This window comes from Nicotiana tomentosiformis, chromosome 6 (assembly GCF_000390325.3).
Source record: "Nicotiana tomentosiformis chromosome 6, ASM39032v3, whole genome shotgun sequence".
NCBI classification, from domain to species: domain Eukaryota; kingdom Viridiplantae; phylum Streptophyta; class Magnoliopsida; order Solanales; family Solanaceae; genus Nicotiana; species Nicotiana tomentosiformis.
The window spans coordinates 126102132-126120559 of record NC_090817.1 but is presented as its reverse complement, the minus strand read 5'-3'; positions in this window follow the sequence as shown (position 1 = coordinate 126120559).

Sequence of the window (18428 nt, the reverse complement as noted above, 5' to 3'; positions counted from 1 at the left end):
TACGCATGTCTAGTCTCAAGTCAAAATGCGAAATACAAGAATTAAATGAGCAAAGCTAATCTCTATAGCACAAGTATAGCTGTCACGCCCCGAACCTGGGAGGGAGGGGGGGGGAGGGACCGGCACCCGATGCCTCACCTAACCTTGCGTACCAACTTGTGACTAAGGAACTCTGAACATGTGATGTCATACTTTAGCCATGGGCCGCATTGCAAGACAACTGCGAATGCTGACTAAATATCAATATAAAGCTGGGCCGACAAGGCCGTCATAACTACTACAACTGGCAAACCAACAAAATATAAATAAAAGGCCTACCAGCCCAACATACTGCACTAACTGACAGGATATATATACAAGCCTCTACTGGTGGGTATACTGTGATCGGAACAGCTCCCCGACCTACTCATAACATATATACAAATATACACAAGGTGTACATAAAGCTCTAGACCCGGCAACTCCGAAAGGCATGGATCTTACCGATCAAGCTGAACTCGGGCAACACTTAATGAGGAGGTCTACCCGTCTGTCTATCTCAACCTGAACGCATGAAATGTAGCGCCCCCAGAAAAAGGGACGTCAGTATGAAATAATGTACCGAGTATGTAAGGCAATATACTGAAAGCTGAAACTGAACTAATAATATAATAAGTGAAAGCAATTGGAAGTCAAAGATAATCTGAAGATATGCTTACCTGCTGATAGTGACTCAACCCTCTCAATATAGTAAGTAAAATATTTGTCCGGCCCTATAAGGCTCGGTATATATATATAACTGCTCTACCGTAGTAGGCTCGCTCATAGGCGCTCGGCCATACTAGGCTCTGTATCTCAACCAACTGGGCTCGCTCATAGGCGCTCGACCACAGTAGGCTCGGTATATAACTTACCATCTGATCAGAGGTTGCCCAATAGGGGCCTGCTCATCGATTATAGCTCGATGGTAATGAAAATACTGTAATACTGTATATATAGACTTTCTGCTCTCTTGACTGGAAAAAGGAAATACTCAATTGAATATGAAGTCCCGATAAGGAGAATATTGTAACTTACAAGACTAAGAAAATATACATAAATTCCGGAATATGAATTTCTCTTTATGCCTCATTATCAAACTCGTATAATTACGAGATCATGCCAAAATGAAGGAAGAGCTTAGCCTTAACATACCTGGAGTAGGGAAAAATCCGTGTGATATCCTTGAGAAGGATTACACCGTACTCCCTTAAAATCGCAAAATTTTACGTTGCTAATAATTCTCGTTGGATTCTTTTTGGTTGCAAGAATTTACGTTTCCTTGTGGGAAATTGGTAAGAACTTATCCCCAAATATCGAACTTCGACGTAATTTATTTTTTTCGATTTGCTTACCCTCTCACCTTCACGAATTTACTCAATACTTATTTGAAATAGCATAAAATGCTTATAATCTTAAAACATTCTCATTCCCGAACTTACGTCGATTAATTTACGATGAAACTTTAACGTACGAAAAATGCGAGATGTAATATCTCATTTTCGAGCTTTCATCAATTTACTTATGGCTTACTTTCACGTACGAAAATATGGGGTGTAACATTATTTCCCCCTTTGGAACATTCATCCTCGAATGTTGACTGGTGCACTTATCATTTTTATGTCTTCCGAATACTTTAGTACTCTCCTTGCCATCTAGGCAACTGTTCTGTGAATAATTTCAAAGGCCAGGGCATTTCCCTCCTTTAATCCTTCCAATCTCGTAATTGTTGCTACCTTCTATCACGCAGCCTGTACGACTCTAACCTTGTAAGTGCGCTTACGCGTCTCTTCTTTCCTTTTTCCTTTGATTTTTAGCCATTACTGAAGTTCTTCGCTTGGTATTTTGTCGAACTTATGAATATTACTATATCTTATTTCATAGACCTGGTTATCCATCCGTATGACTTTACTGTATCTAAGTAGGTCATACTATACCATAACTCTTACCTCGATCTCTCGTTACTGAGATCTGCTACCAAATTCCAGGTTACTTTTATTGCTTATCCAGTTTGTATAAATCTATGTCCTTTACTGCTTCCACATTACTGTTCATCTTAAGAATGACTGCCTAATCTCATCTCATACTTTATAACTTTTATCCATCCATTATTGATTCACCTCAATATTGATCTATAATCTACCTCTGATAACTTAACCTTTTATGTAACACTGCCGCTAGAGTTCACGTTTCATCGGGGAACATCTGAAATGATTAAACTGATCCACCTAGGGCGATACCATTCTTTCATAACGGTATCTCATAGCATCCCAATGTGATTCACCTTACATGGGTATTTTAATCCTGTCCAATTCATGGGATCCCTTTCTTTTCTTCGTCAGATAATTACTCAATCGAAGGCCCAAACGTCATCCTTTATCTATCACAATTACACCCTTATTCTATTACCAGGGCAACATTCCATCTCTTCTAAATGCTATTAGTCTTAAACTCCTTTGATTTTATTCAGGCTATAGTGAGATTTGTATAACTTAGAGAAACCACCTGCTCTTCTTGTTTTCATGGGCTTAATCCTGAGGACTTATCCATTTTTGTTACCTTCTCACTCGCCCGTTCTTATCTTTACTCCTGTCTTCTAGAACCTTGTCGCTTCACCATATAATAGCTTGCGACCTACACATATCTATTTATACTACTTGCAACCTTTCAACTTGGTTGCATCATAAATTTCCTTATGTCATTTCGGAATATCAAGCGAGACATCATATCGTCTCTAACTCTTCTTTACTCTCTTAATCTGGCTTTTCGATACCTAGACCATACGCTGGAAGATATGCTACTGACGATGCTGCTATTATTCCTAGATATTGAATCCCCGCGCTTCTAGCCTTTTATCCGAAGTATGGACTATTCACGATCTTCTACCTTTGAGTATCTCATACGTTGTTCACCTTTACCTTACTTACCTTAAAATCTCGCATCGTATCTTCTATCTCTTTCATGACCTCCCTTCCACCTAGGTGTAATTCACGTCCATAACTTGAAGCTCTATTATAATATTTGCACCTCTGGTGCATACACAATCCGGTGGGAGCTTTGTACTGACTTCTTATAAGGCTGGTACTTTTCTAACCGGCTTTATTGTAGGGCTGTTATAGAATATGTTTGTTGTACTATACCTCTTGTACTTCTAATATTAAGAGTGACCCTGTAATGTGCTCAATCACGATTTCTATAATTTTCTGGGTCCAATAATCAGATTCCTGATTTACTTCGTTGATGTAACTCTTTAGTTTCCTCCTTCTTCTGATCAGCCTTTATGTAGGGTTAAGCTATCTCCTGATTTGCGGTTCATGGTATTAGTTATTATGTTTAACCTTTCATGGGCGCTATGGAATATTCCTGATATAATTCTTTAACAATTCGATCTATGAACTGGGCTCAATTCTTTCTTTTAACTTATACCGGAATCTTCCACGACTGTATATGCTGCATGCATAAAACTCCAAACTCTTAAGTGCAACCATAACGTAACTAACTCTGGATCATTGATCGAATAATTTCTTTTGTTCCTTCTCAGCTTTCTTTAAACGTAAGCTTTTATTTTTCCTGGTCTTTCTTCCCCCTTGCGTGTGCATACTTAGCTTATCTTAGTGCCCACACATATTGGAATTCCATACAACTCATATGATCGTGGATATCACTTCTGATTTTACTTCCCGTTCATTAGCCACGGTAGGTGCCATTTTCTTATGGAGTGCATACAATGTTGTTGTAAGACTGTTGTTACACGACCGTTTCCTCTTTAGGTCACTGTACTTAGGTTGAAGCTTTCTTCCTTATTTCCTCAGCTAGTTTTTCATTGTAGTACTTAGGGAGAACCCTTGACTCTCGTAAAGCGGTGAGCTTATTACAGACCTTTTGATGTCCTTCCTTACCTATAATCATCCGTAGTTGCTTACCTCCGTGCCCTCGCTCTTGTAGGGTTGCTTCTGAACTGATATTTTGGCTACCTTCCCAGTGGCACTTTCTTTTATCCCCGTAACACTCATACGGTACCTTTAACTATCCCGACTCTTATTTGAATATATCTCAAGTATTATAATGACATTACTGCGAGGCTGAATTCTCCATGTTTGAGTTTACTACATTTATCTTGCATGATCTGCTGATTTGTCTGTAACTTCTTGTTTAGTCATGACTAGGCTCTTCCTGAATCAACTACTAACTACTCGTCGACCCATTCTCATATCCATATTCTGCGTAATCTTTCTTGGGTTATTTTCTTGCCTTAACTTTCCTCACATACTGGCGCCTCATCTATCAACAACATCCCAAGCAGGAACCCTTACTTCCTTTGTTTTTGATGACGTGCTTACATAACGTTCTGGAATCATAGCATATCTGTAACATTTGGATAAGTGCAATCTCATCCCTTTCTCATTTTTATCGCATTTTTCCTTTATCATTCCATATTCCCCCCTTTAGGGGAATACTAAGACTTGGAGCTATGACAACCTGCCTATAGATGTTTTTCATCTTCATCTTTGGCGTCCTTTCATATCATCAATGATCCTTACTCGCCTTGCGGTAATCCTTTTGTACCAAGGATAACAAAATTCCTCACTCGCGATGGTGACACTTAGTGTAACTGGCACATACCGTCCCTTAAGCTTAACTTTGCTCATATTGCTTGCTTTAGGGAAGCGTCTCCATGAATGACCATTCTCTGAATTCATCATGGACCTTCTTCTGTTGTCCATTCTATTATTGCCGGAATACAATATGAAATTCTTATGATGCTGACTATTATCAAATTACTCAGTTCCTAATTCATGTTTAGTTTATCTTGTTCACTAGTCTATACTGATTTCTATTACTCTGGGGTCTAACTTCCCCTTCTGTTAATCACGTTAGAGTCGCGAACTTATTTCTCGAAATGAGGATATGACTGTATGGCCTATACACTTTTGTTATATTAAGGCCCATCACCTCTCGTCTCTTTCTTCATTTGACTATAGATTCTGTAACACTCTACCGTTGCCATCCATGTATCACATCTCACTCATAATGCTTCATTATCCCTCTTCGTACTTCCCTGCTAATATTTCTATTTATCACTTTATTCTGAAAATTCGAACAAAACATTCTTTTGCTTTTAGCTCCCCTTGCTCCATCCATTGGCTCTTCGAATTTCCAAACATTCTTTCTCTACTAGGGACGGGAGCAATACTAAGGTAATATTTACCCCTTCCAGGATTCCAGTGCACGTCTTTGTAGTACTCATATCTAGCTATACTATTTTAGAGTGCACCATCTAGGTATCTCACAAGGAGATCCATTAGCACATTTGTAATATCCTTCAAAAATGTCAACTAACGCAAACCATCCATTCATCATTTTGGGTTACTCTAACCCCAGCCGGATCCTGCTATCCTATCCTTCTCTTAAACCGTATCCGTTAGCTCCCATAGGGCATGACTGAGATAGGTGTGGTCAATTGTACGTACATCTATTACTGTTGAAGATAATTCAAAATGCTTATATCTTCCTTCCTGAATGGTAAATAATGATAATCTTTATTAACTGGGTACCTCGTACCCTTCTTCACCTTGCTTCTTTTACTTGCTGCAACTCGTGTCTAACTTCCGATTCCGTTATTCCTTTTTACCGTAAGAGTGGATATGTATTCTTTCCTAAAAGCTCCTTATCAAGAACCGTACACCTTTTAGTACACGCATGATCTGCTAAAGACCTCTCATTTACTCATCATAATCAAGATGCAAAATCTAATTTCTCTAACTCAACACTTCCACAGCTATATCTCTTATCGATCGTCTTTTTGAATGTAGGCATCGTCTTATTACGAATAAAATAGAAGTTCGGAATTTGAATTCTTATAAGTGAGCTCTACCACACGATCTAGAGTAAAAAGAAAGAGTGACAGTCCTAAATACCCTGTAGCCTCCTCCTAATAAGTGTGGTGCACAATGCACCCATAAACAAGACTCTACTAGACACGGCTTGTAGACTCCCTAGGATGGAACTGCTCTGATACTTCTTTTGTCACGCCCCGAACCTGGGGGGGAGGGGGGAGGGGACGAGACCGGCACCTGGTGCCTCACCTAACCTTGCGTACCAACTTACAACTAAGGAACTCTGAACATGTGATGTCATACATTGGCCATGGGCCGTATTGCAAGACAACTGCGAATGCTGACTAAATATCAATATAAAGTTGGGCCGACAAGGCCGTCATAACTACTACAGCTGGCAAGCCAACAAAATATACATAAAAGGCCTACCAGCCCAACATACTGCACTAACTGACAGATATGTCTACAAGCCTCTACTGGTAGGTATACTGTGATCGGAACAGCTTCCCGACCTACTCATAATATATATACATATATACACAAGGTGTACATAAAGCTCTAGACCTGACAACTCCAAAAGGCATGGAGCTTACCGATCAAGCTGAATTCGGGCAACACTTAATGAGGGGGTCTACCCGTCTGTCTGTCTCAACCTCCACGCATGAAATGCAGCGCCCCCAGAAAAAGGGACGTCGGTACGAAATAATGTACCGAGTATGTAAGGCAATATACTGAAAGCTGAAACTGAACTGATAATAGAATAAGTGAAAGCAATTGGAAGTCAAAGATAATCTGAAGATATGCTTACCTGCTGATAGTGACTCAACTCTCTCAATATAGTAAGTAAAATAGTTATCCGGCCCTATAAGGCTCGGTATATATATATATATATATATAACTGCTATGCCGCAGTAGATATATATAGGCTCGCTCATTGGCGCTCGACCATACTAGGCTCTGTATCTCGACCAACTAGGCTCTCTCATAGGCACTCGGCCATAGTAGGCTCGGTATATAACTTACCATCTGATCAGAGATTGCCCAATATGGGCCTGCCCATCGATTATAGCTCGATGGTAATGAAAATACTGTAATACTGTATATATAGACTTTATGCTCTCTTGACTGAAAAAAGAAAATACTCAATTGAATATGAAGTCCCGATAAGGAGAATATTGTAACTTATAAGATTAGGAAAATATAGTAAATTCCGAAATATGAATTTCTCTTTATGCCTCATTATCAATATGGGCCTGCCCATCGATTATAGCTCGATGGGTAATGAAAATACTGTAATACTGTATATATAGACTTTATGCTCTCTTGACTGGAAAAAAAAAATACTCAATTGAATATGAAGTCCCGATAAGAAAAATATTGTAACTTATTAGATTAGAAAAATATACATAAATTCCGAAATATGAATTTCTCTTTATGCCTCATTATCAAACTCGTATAATTACGAGATCATGCCAAAATGAAGGAAGAACTTAGCCTTAACATACCTGGAGTAGAAAAAAATTCGTGTGATATCCTTGAGAAGAATTATACTGTACTCCCTTAAAACCGCAAAATTTTAGGTTGCTAATAATTCTCGTTGGATTCCTTTTGGTTGCAAGAATTTACGTTTCCTTGTGGGAAATTGGTAAGAACTTACGTTGAACTCTCACATCTGATTGTAATGTTTTGTTGGCATTGAAATTATTAGAGTTTGAAAATGAAATATGGTTTGTATTTAAAATCATAGAATGAGATGTCCTGAAATCACTATACTAGGCTGCCACCTATTCACAAATGACCAAGAGTCATTTGTTTGATTATGGTCTTGCTGCCACGTTGTGTGTGTGGGGGAGTTAAAGCTTATCTTATAATTTATTAATTAATTAGGTAATGTCCCGTTACCCAATATTAATTAATTACCCACATAATTAAAAATTATCTCAGATTACTTAAATTACTACTTATTTTTAGCACACCTTATACACCTTACTATTATGGCCATGTGGTACTTTGTATGATACTAGTTCATAAATATCGGGTATTTTAACTCGTCCGTATTTTATCCCAAAATGTCGAACTTCGACGAAATTTATTTTATTCGATTTGCTTACCCTCTCACCTTCACGAATTTACTCATTACTTGTTTGAAATAGCATAAAATGCTTATAATCTTAAAATAATCTCATTCCCGAACTTACGTCGATTAACTTACGATGAAACTTTAACGTACGAAAAATACGGGATGTAATATCTCATTTTCAAGCTTTCATCAATTTACTTATGGAGTACTTTCACGTACGAAAATATGGGGTGTAACAATAGCATGGTGTGAACCTAAGTCTACCCGAAAAATAATATGAATCTAGCTACGTATGGACTCTCGTCACCTCATACGTACGTAATCCCCGCATCAAGTTACACATATTAAATAGATCACCTAGGGGTAGTTCCCCCCTCACAGAGTTAGACAGGAGACTTACCTCGCCTCAAAGCTTACTTTCCGGTCCACAATTGTGCTTTAAACCCTCAACTCGGTGTCAAACGACCTGAAACTAGTCAAATGACATTTAAAATAGTCAATACATGTTTAAGAGTTCATTTTCTAACTATTAAAGTGATTTTCCAACCCAAATTGAAGAATTCCTAAAATTCACCCCCAGGCCCACGTGCCCGGATTCTGAAAATATTCGAAGGAAATTATTACCCATAACCTCATGAACTCAAATATATGATTTTTATCAAATTCCATAACCATTTTCGTGGTCAAATCCCAATTTTATCAAAACCCTAGGTTTTTCTCAAAAATCCCATAAATCCCACCATTTTCCATGTTAACTCTACTTATGATTCGAGTATTTAGCTAAAGAATCGATAGGGATCACTTACCTCTTGGTGTTGATGGAACCCCTCTCAAAAATGCTCTCAAAATCGTCCAAGACCATATGGAAAATGGGAAAAATTTGCGACACCTCATTGCAAATGCGACAAAATTATCGCAAATGCGAAGGCTGGCCATCTCTGCCATGGTCGCAAATGCGACCAAAAACTTCGCAAATGCGAAGAGGGCGAGTTCGCAAAAGCGGCGGGTTCTTCGCAAATGCGAAACCCTCAGAGCCTTCCCAACTTTGCAAATGTGAATGGCTCTTCGCAAATGCGATCAAAGCTTCGCATTTGCGAGATCTGCGATTCCAGCCCAGAAACACCAAAAAACTGGAGCTTTTCCTCATTCTTCCGAACGTCCGAAACTCACCCGAGCCCTCGGGGCTCCATACTAAATATCCTCACAAGTCTAAAAATATCACACGAACTCGCTCGCTCGATCGAAACACTGAAATAACATCAAAAATCATGAATTGGACGCCAAAACTCATGGATTAACTCATGAACTCAAAAACTTCTAAAAATACTTTCGCGCGTCCGATTCCTATCAAATCAACTCGGAATGACACCAAATTTTGCATGTAAGTCTTAGATAACAATATGGACCTACTCCAACTTTTGGAACCAGAATCCGAACCCAATATCAAAAAGTTCACCCTCAGTCAAACTTTCCAAAAACTTCAAATTTTTATTTTTCGCCAAATGACCCCGAAACGACCTACGGACCTCCAAATCTACTTTCGGACGTGCCCCTATGTCCAGAATCTCCATACGAAGCTATTACCAGGCTCAGAATTCCAAACGGACATCGATAACATTGAAATGTACTTCAACCCAAATTTATGAAATCCATCCGCCGAAACGCTCCCGGGTCATCCAAAACCCGATCCGGACATACTCCCAAGTCCAAAATCATCATACGAACCTGTTGGAACCTTCAAATCCCGTCGGTCACTCGAAATCACACCTTAGTAAATTCTTCCAACTTAAAGCTTCCGAAATGAGAAATTTTCTTTCTAAATCAACTCCGTACTCCCCGGAATTAAATTATGGCCACACGTACAAGTCATAATACCTGAAGTGTAGCTGCTCATGGACTCAAACAGCCGAATGATACACTAGAGCTCAAAACAACCAGTTGGGTCGTTACAATCTTTGTCCCAATACAACTGACCTTCTGCAATTTCTTCATGTTGTGGATTGTCTATTATACAATTTCCCTTCATTATCTCAATTTTGTCTTCTTTTCCATAGTTATTCATCATCTCAACAATATCAGTTCCGTGTACTTCTTCTATGTTCTGACATTGTAAACCAGCTGAAGTTGTTCCGAGTAAGTTACCACCCAAGTATGAACTTGAATATGAGCATTCAACACTTGAACACACAGTTTTCAACGTTATTCATAATGGATATTCAGTGATATCCAGGTTTTTCTTTTTCATCTCCATATACAAGCGCACACTCATATAATTATATATTGTAATTGCTACATAGTCATCCTTCACTGTATATTTTATCTCCATCACACTTGTAATTGAATCTCTACCCAATTGCTTGTATATCTCATAAAAAAAAATACTCATAGCTACAGTCCGAATTGATCATCATGCCATTAACAAGGAAATTAACAAATTTACTCTCACTTACCCACTCACTACTGTGTTGAAGTAAAATCGAAATCAAAATTGGAACATTAGTTCCAACATTCACAATTTCCATAGACATTAGTTGAGTTTGTCGATTTTGTATCAATTTCAAATTTAAGAATGAAATCTCAACTCTATTAAGCTGATTGTAGGACGTAATTGTGCAATAACCGAGAATTTCAGCGTGATATTTTTGGAGCTCTGCTATGGGTTTACTCTTTAGAAACCCTAGAATTTTTTTGACAATGTGAATAATTGGGCGGCTTTTATACTGCTTAGGGGTTGAAGATTCCATACTGAAGGCGTGGATTTAAGATACAAAATCGATTATGAGTGATTTCTTTTTGGTTTGCGTTGAGCGTATGGTTTTAGAATTTTCAGTTGCTAGCCTTTGTTATTGTTTTTAGGCTATGACTTGTATGGGTTATTTTGTGGCTATTAAGTGATAAAAGTTTGACCCTAGTGGCTACAAATGAACTTCTCTCTTAAGTTTTTGTCATGCTCGCGGCTTCATGCTTAAATTGTTGGCATATTGAAATTAAGCTTTGCCTTCAGCAGAAGTTTATGGAAAACAAAAAATTTGGCCTCCTAAAAATATTTTGGCCTTATAGCATTTTCCTTCGGTCTCCTTAGTTGTGGAGGCAACTGATACAACCTAGGGAGAATCATACCCCAAAAGCTAGCTATTGAGGTGAGAGAGTCGAATGCTATATAAATATGTATACGGTTAAAACCGAGACAATCCGATATTACTGTTTGACCGAGACCGGGAGTTTGCATCGAAGGACGACTTCGAAGTGGATCGGATCGAGGCACAAAGACAAGGTACCGAGATCGAGATTCGAGGCACCTACCAAGTTCGAGGCCGACAACAATCGAGACCAAACAAGACAAGCATCGAGCAATACCGAAGATAGCGCAATAACGGAAAAGCGAGATATCCGCGACTGGTCAAAGATCATGGTGGAAATCTCGGAACGGGTCGAATCAAGAACGATTGTTTAGTTAATCATCGGATTTCCTTCTGTAATTAGAATTGAAACAAAAAAATATAGAATTCCTCTACTATATAAAGAGGGGTTCTAACCATTTGTAGAGACAACTAAGATAAAAGCAATATAATTTTCTTTCTCGTTCACACTCTTGTTCTTCAGCTTATTGTATTTTATTGTCCTTGCATCAACTAGTTCGAGGGTACTCCAACTCAAGGGCTGAGTCCTATTCAAACACCGGTTTAATTTGCCTTATAGTTCAATTAGGTCTTTAATATTCAAATTTATCAACTGGTATTAAGTGAAATCACGTATCCTTAAATCTACATTATAAGTTTAATTGTTATTGTGAACACCTAATTTTTGACCACACTCGAATTCTATACTATTTTAGTGTAAATATTATTTCTAGGTCTAATCCTGATATTTTAAACTTTTGTCTTCTTTTTAATAGGTTTTATTTGCGAAAAGTTAAAAATTAAAAAAAAATATTCACATACTTATAGTATAAATCTTATTCCTATTTATAAAGAGAAAAAGAAAAATTATAAAAATATATGATTTCTTTAAACCAAATTTATAATAAATAAGTTAGCTTAGCTTTAGTATATTTTGGGTATCATTTAAATTATAGTGTAAATATTTAGTTTGCCTATATTATTTTAGTCTAAAAATTAGGTAGTTAATTTTTCTTATCTTTATATTTTATCTTTTAAAGAAAAACAAAAAGGAAAAGAAGAAGAAGAAAAAAAAAACTAAAATAAAACCAAAAGTTTAACTTATATCTAATCTAACTAATCACTACCTACACACACACCACTTCACACACGTCTCACCCCCACTCCCTCACATCTCCATCTCCACACTAGCACACAAACTCAACTCCTCAACTTCACTTCAAAAACCCACGTCCCCTACTCCAAATTCTAGGAACAAAAAACTACTAATATTCTTCCCTATAAAGAGAAAAAGGGATACTGAGAAAAAGGGGGGAGGGGAGTCCAATATTTTAAGGAGGAGACCTAATTAAAAAAAAAAGGGAAGAAAAGAAGAGGAGCTAGCAGCACAGCAACTCTTTCATCTTCACAAATAAAAAATAAAAGTTTGTCTCCTCTTCTCATATACACTATGGGAGCTCCATCATCTTCTTTGTTTCGCCACTAACTTCATCATTTCAGCTTTTCTTTTTTATCATCATCTTACTATTAGAACCAGCTCTCCCCCACCACAAAAACCTGTTGAAATCAGCCTCAAAACAGTCCCAAACCCAGTCATTAGAGCCACCGAAAATTAGCTACTATTCACGTCAAAATACAGCCAAAATAGCCCCGAAACACTACTGAAACACAGCAAAATCAGCTGCAAAAACCATTAAAAAAAACTGCAGAAAAATTGATTCTTTTGGTAGTTTAGTCCGGGGTAAAAACAGTCGAGTCGAGGTTCGAAGTTCGTTGAGGTCTTCGTACGCGGTTCACAATTTCCAAATAATTTGTTGCTGTACATTTGAACTTCTCTTGTTAATATATTGGAAAGCTTATTCAAAGGTTCATCTTTTATCCCCTTATCTAATTTTACTTAAATATTGCTATGGCATTTTATATTTGAATATTGTTACATGATTATCTAAAATTCATGAGTTCAGTTCTACTGCCTTAGTTCGTAGTATCTCTCTTAGTTACTTTAATTAGTTTATCTATTTTGGTGATGTATGTAGCCTGTGTTCTTGAATGAATGCATTAAATTGTTAGATGGATTAAGTTGGCAAATCAGTGGTTCGTGTTAGAATGTTTAATGAGCTTATGGAATTTAATTTTTCAACAATAAGGATTGGTTCTGGCCCTTTTAAATAACTTTGAGTCCCAATAAGTCTGAATTTCTGCAAAGCCTAGTGTTAATGAATTTAGTAAATAACAGAACTTCTCCAACATCTTAATGATCTAATGGACTAGCTAAGGGAATCTTAATTAGTTTAATTTTTCCTACAATCCCTCCATAATCCGTGACACTGCAGTAATCTCGAACTTAGGAAATGAATAATAAACATAGTGTGCTTTAGGCACACTTTTGATTAACTATGTATACGTTCGCGTGACATAATTTTGATTTCCAAAATTAAAAACGAAGTATGCGTTCGCGCGATTTTGGGCAAAATAATCTTAATAAAATAAGGTGTTATTAGTTGTGTATACGTATGCGTGACATGATTATTGACACGCCAAATGAAATGAGTACACGTACGCATGACTCGTTTTAAGATAATTTCATAATTACTAATAATCAAGCAATTAAAAGCGGTAAAAAGGTAAATGTACATAGGTTCTAAAATGAGTAATTAAACCATTTAATTAAGCCAGGTATAATTAAAGCGACCGTGCTAAAATTACGGAATTCGAGAGTGCCTCGCACCTTCTCTCGGGTTAACAGAATTCCTTACCCGATCTTATGTGTTTGCGGACGGTAAAACAGAGTCAAATTTCCTCGATTTGGGATTTAAAATAAACCGGTGACTTGGGACACCAGATTTTATCCCAAGTGGCGACTCTGAATCTAATAAATAATCCCATTTCGATTAATGTCACTTAAATTAAAAAAACTCCTTTCTTTCCTATTCCCCCGGGAAAAAGGAGGTATGACAGCTCTGGCGACTCTGCTGGGGAACAGAACCCCGAATCTCTGGTTCAGGGTTCAGGGTTCAGAATTCGAGCTTGTAATGTGATATAAAGTTGGCTTTATTGATTTGATGTTATTACTGTATTTTTGGGCCTAATGTGCTAATTACCGCTTTGATATTATTTGAACTGTATTAAATTGTCTTCTTACGCCTCACTTCTGAGTCTTCTGAATTTATGGTGCACATATGCGCGTGGCCCACTTTTCTGTTAGAAGTCATACCAATTAGAACGAGGTTGGGTCAGTAACTAGGCCGGGTAGACTTTCGTGCTCCCGGTACATTGCTCCCACCTCGGCTCGAGTTGTCCGCTTGGGTAAGCCAGGTCTAAAACACTCCTTAGGATTTAAACCTAGAATAACATAGCCTCATGCCGGATCCCTAGTAGGAACGTTTGTTTGCATCATGTGCATTAGACTTTGGGGACCCAACACAGGGGTTGGGTCCGTCTAGAACAGGTGTACCTGAGAATTACATGACCATCATGACGCATCTTATGTGCTACTCGTGCATTATGTTTTATTTGGTTTGTGCATGTTTACGGGTTTCTGAAAATAAAATAAAAATAAAAATAAAATATTAAGAAAAATAAGGAGGAAGAAAATAAAAGAGTGAAATTTAGTCGGTTCTCATAAAATTCCTCTTTTTAAAAATCAAGCTGTGTCAAAATTTTATTCAAAAGATGTTGAAAAATAGACTAAGATTTTGAAATATTCTCCGCTTCTGACCGAACTATGCGGGTCTGATTCTCACCGGATGTGAGATACGTAGGCAAACCTCATCGGTTTCGGCCCCCATTTTCAAAAAATCCAAAAATATTTTCCCTTTCCTTAATTCTTTCTTAGAATTCTTTCCTTAGAAAATTCAAAAAAAACAAATTCATTAAATCCAATATATTTTCCTTTTTTCCGAAGTCTTTCATTCGAAAAACAAAAAAATAAATTTGCAAATCAAAATCCAAAAATATATTTTTTCCTTCTTTAGAAGTCTTTCTTCCAAAAATTCAAAGAAAGATCAATCAAAATCCAAAAAAAAAAATTTCTTTCTCCTTTAAGAAGTCTTCTTTCCAAAAATTCCCAAAGAAAAAATAAGAGCTAGTTTATGTACTTTGTTCCCGGTATTTTCGAACTACGCAAGATCTGATTCATGCGGCCTCATGATACGTAGGCAATCCCCATCGGATTCGATCATTGCCATCAAATAAACTGAGTAAAAAAAGAAGAAGAAAGGAGTGACAAAAAAAATAAAGAAAAACAAAGAGCGAAAAACAAAAAAAAAAAGCAAGAGTGAAAAAATACAAAAAGAGAAACTCTTTGTCCAATTTGAAAAAGAAAACTGCGAAAACTTTCTGTGAATCCTGTCAAATGGCACAAGCAAGCCGCCAAGGTAAAGACTCCAATAGATGAAGCAGAAATGGTTACGGTCTTCCTACAGGCCCAAGAGGCAGACTACTTCCAGAATATGATGTCCGTTATGGGTAATCCGTTCACCGAGGCTATCAAAATTGGAGAGATGGTCGAAAGTGGTTTTAAAAAGGGCCAAATCTTGAGTCATGCTGCCTTTAAGGCCACATCACAGACCGTTGAGAATGGTTCGGGGAGTTTGATGAACAGAAACATGAGGGAAGAGGGAGCCATGATGGCTTTGAGCTCGAAGAGGGCCTGCAGGTCATTCAACCAATCATATATACTTCCTAAGGTCCCACAACAATATTATCCCCATCAAGATTTTGTTTATGTTGTGGCACTGCCTCTCTATGCGGTGATAAACGTGCAACCTTACACGCGGCCACGACATTATACACAAAACCGAGCTCCACCTCCCAGAAATGCCCGTCCCTACCAAGCTCCATATAATCCCCAACAAAATGTTCCCCAATACAATCCTCACCCAAGAGAGCTCCTCAGAAGGAATCAGTTCACTCTTATAGGTGAATCATATTCAAGTTTGTTTCAAAAGCTAATCGGGATAGGTCTGCTGCTGCCAGTGGCTCTGAACCGGCCAAATCCTGAGTCCCCTCGCACAAAGCTTATGCTAGTTGTGAATACCACTCTGTAGCAGTAGGACATGATACAGAGGACTGTTGGACCCTCAAAGGGGAAATTAAAGAATTTGATCCGGCTCTGAAAGCCATTGTAGCCATTGCTGCAATAGAAAAGAAACCTAAAAATGGACGCCAAACCTGAAACTTTCCCTATCAGACAGAATCTCTGTAGCCGGTCTTGCTATCTTTTCTGTATTTCGGGTTATTTCAGGGTGTAATCCGAATTCCTTTACTTTACTATCTTACTTTCTGATGTAAACCCTTCTATTTTGTTTACATATAAAATTCAAATAAATGAAATCAATATTTCATCATCCATGAATGTCTCTTTTATTAATCTTGTCACCTTTCTTATTATCTTTTCAAGTTTTGTTAATGCATATTTTAATAACATGACATGCTTGCGGACTTCATGCCCAGATCCTAAAATGACGTCAGACCTTGAAATAATGAATCAAGAAGTAGAATGTGCCAAAGATAAGGCTTGTAAGAAAATAAACAAAGAAGGGACAACAAGCCTAAACCAAGTCCAAATGAAAACCGCCCTTACCTGATTAGTTTATGGCACTGTAGCCATGATATCAGTAGAAGTTGAAATTTCTTCTTCGGATCATTGTTGAAACCGAGTTCGAGGATGAAGATTGAGTCAAGACCCGATTGAAGAAAATGACTTTGGTTGATGAAAAGCGATTTACTGTAGTTTGCCACAGGCAGTTGTACTAACAAAGAATGGCATGTGCGTACAACAAGAAAGTGCGGCCCAAGAAATTTGAAGTAGGGCAACTCGTTCTGAGGCGTATTCTTCCGAATCACGAGGAAGCTAAAGGAAAATTTGCCCAGAATTGGAAGCTCCATACATTGTAACAAGATTGCTAACAAAAGGAAGTACTGTATTTGGGAGACATCGAAGGAAATGTTCCCAATACAACTGTTAATGCAGACGCGGTCAAAAGGTACTATGTTTGACCCTTTACGCAATTTTAATGCTCTCTGATTGGGATGACGAAGGCTTTCATTCTTACTACCGAAATACTATTAACCCTTTTCTAACTCTTTGAGCCAGATACTTTTTCCTTAGCTACCCTCTTTGGAACCTTGTATGTAATGAGAAAGAAAAAGGAAATAAAAAAAAAGAGAGAGAAAGAAGAAAAAAAGGAAAAAAGAAGAAGAAAAGAAGCAAAAGAAAACCAAAAAAAAAATCAAAACAAGTTCAAGTTAATTGAACTACGTTCGACCTGATTCCGAAAGGATACGTAGGCAGCTTCACTCTGGAGTTCGGTCATACCAAAATAAAAATCCACATTCCCCCAAAAGTGAAAACTAGGGTAAATGTTATAATGGTTCGGCGATGATTTCGTCCAAAAGGTTCCAAAGTTGTAATTCAATCCAAATTCTTTTTACCCAAATCCTTTCAAGTCCTTCCGATCAATTGGCGATAAGGTTCAAGAGTTCGAGCATACGATTACTAGGATCGGATGCAACTAAATTAGAGAAATAAAATGAGAGAGTCCTATTGGTGAAAAACCTCATGGGCACTGTAGGGCGATAGTGAGTAGAGAAAATAAAATGAGAGAGTCTTGTTAGTGAAAACCCGCAAAGGGCACTATAAGACGATGGCGAGAAGAGAAATGAGACAGGCCAGCTAGCGAAAACCCGCAAAGAGCACTGTTAATCGAAAAGAGGATCCACGCATCCATGACATCAACACGGTCCTGAGCAAGATTTCTCGGTTTTAAGTCAAAAGTTGTGATGAGTTACTAAGAGTCGGACAGTTTACACAGATCAGATATCCAGTCCAAAAGGCATGTCATGTTCATTGAAGTCTGCATGTACTCCCAGATAAGTTCGCCTTTCTGTTCCCCGAAAGAGACACCTCTTGTTTTAAACTCATTCTCTATTCTATTGTTTGTTTTTCTTTGAATCCCTTTCGGTCTAAATTGTTTAGAAAATAAGGCAAAGAAAAGACGGCAAGACCGATTTACAAGGTTCTCGTTTGAAGTGAACTGATATATTCAAAAGGCGCCAAGCCTCAGTAAGGGCATCAGGTCAACCTCGACTGGCCATGATTGGCCGATGCTTTGAAATGGAAAACTTTGAAAGAAGCCAAAAGCAAAATGCCAACAAAGGCAAAATAAAGTTGAAATAGGTTAAGTCCCACACGACCAACCGTCATGGCAAAGTTTGGAAATGCCAAAGGTTCTTTGGGGTCAGAGATGCAGTTGGTATTAAGGAAATAATCAGTTGCAGTTGAAAAGAAAATGTGCCAAGATCAAGAGATCGAAACAATCAAGGCCACAAACCGACCTCCATTGTAAAACTAACAAATCTTTCTTTGTTTAG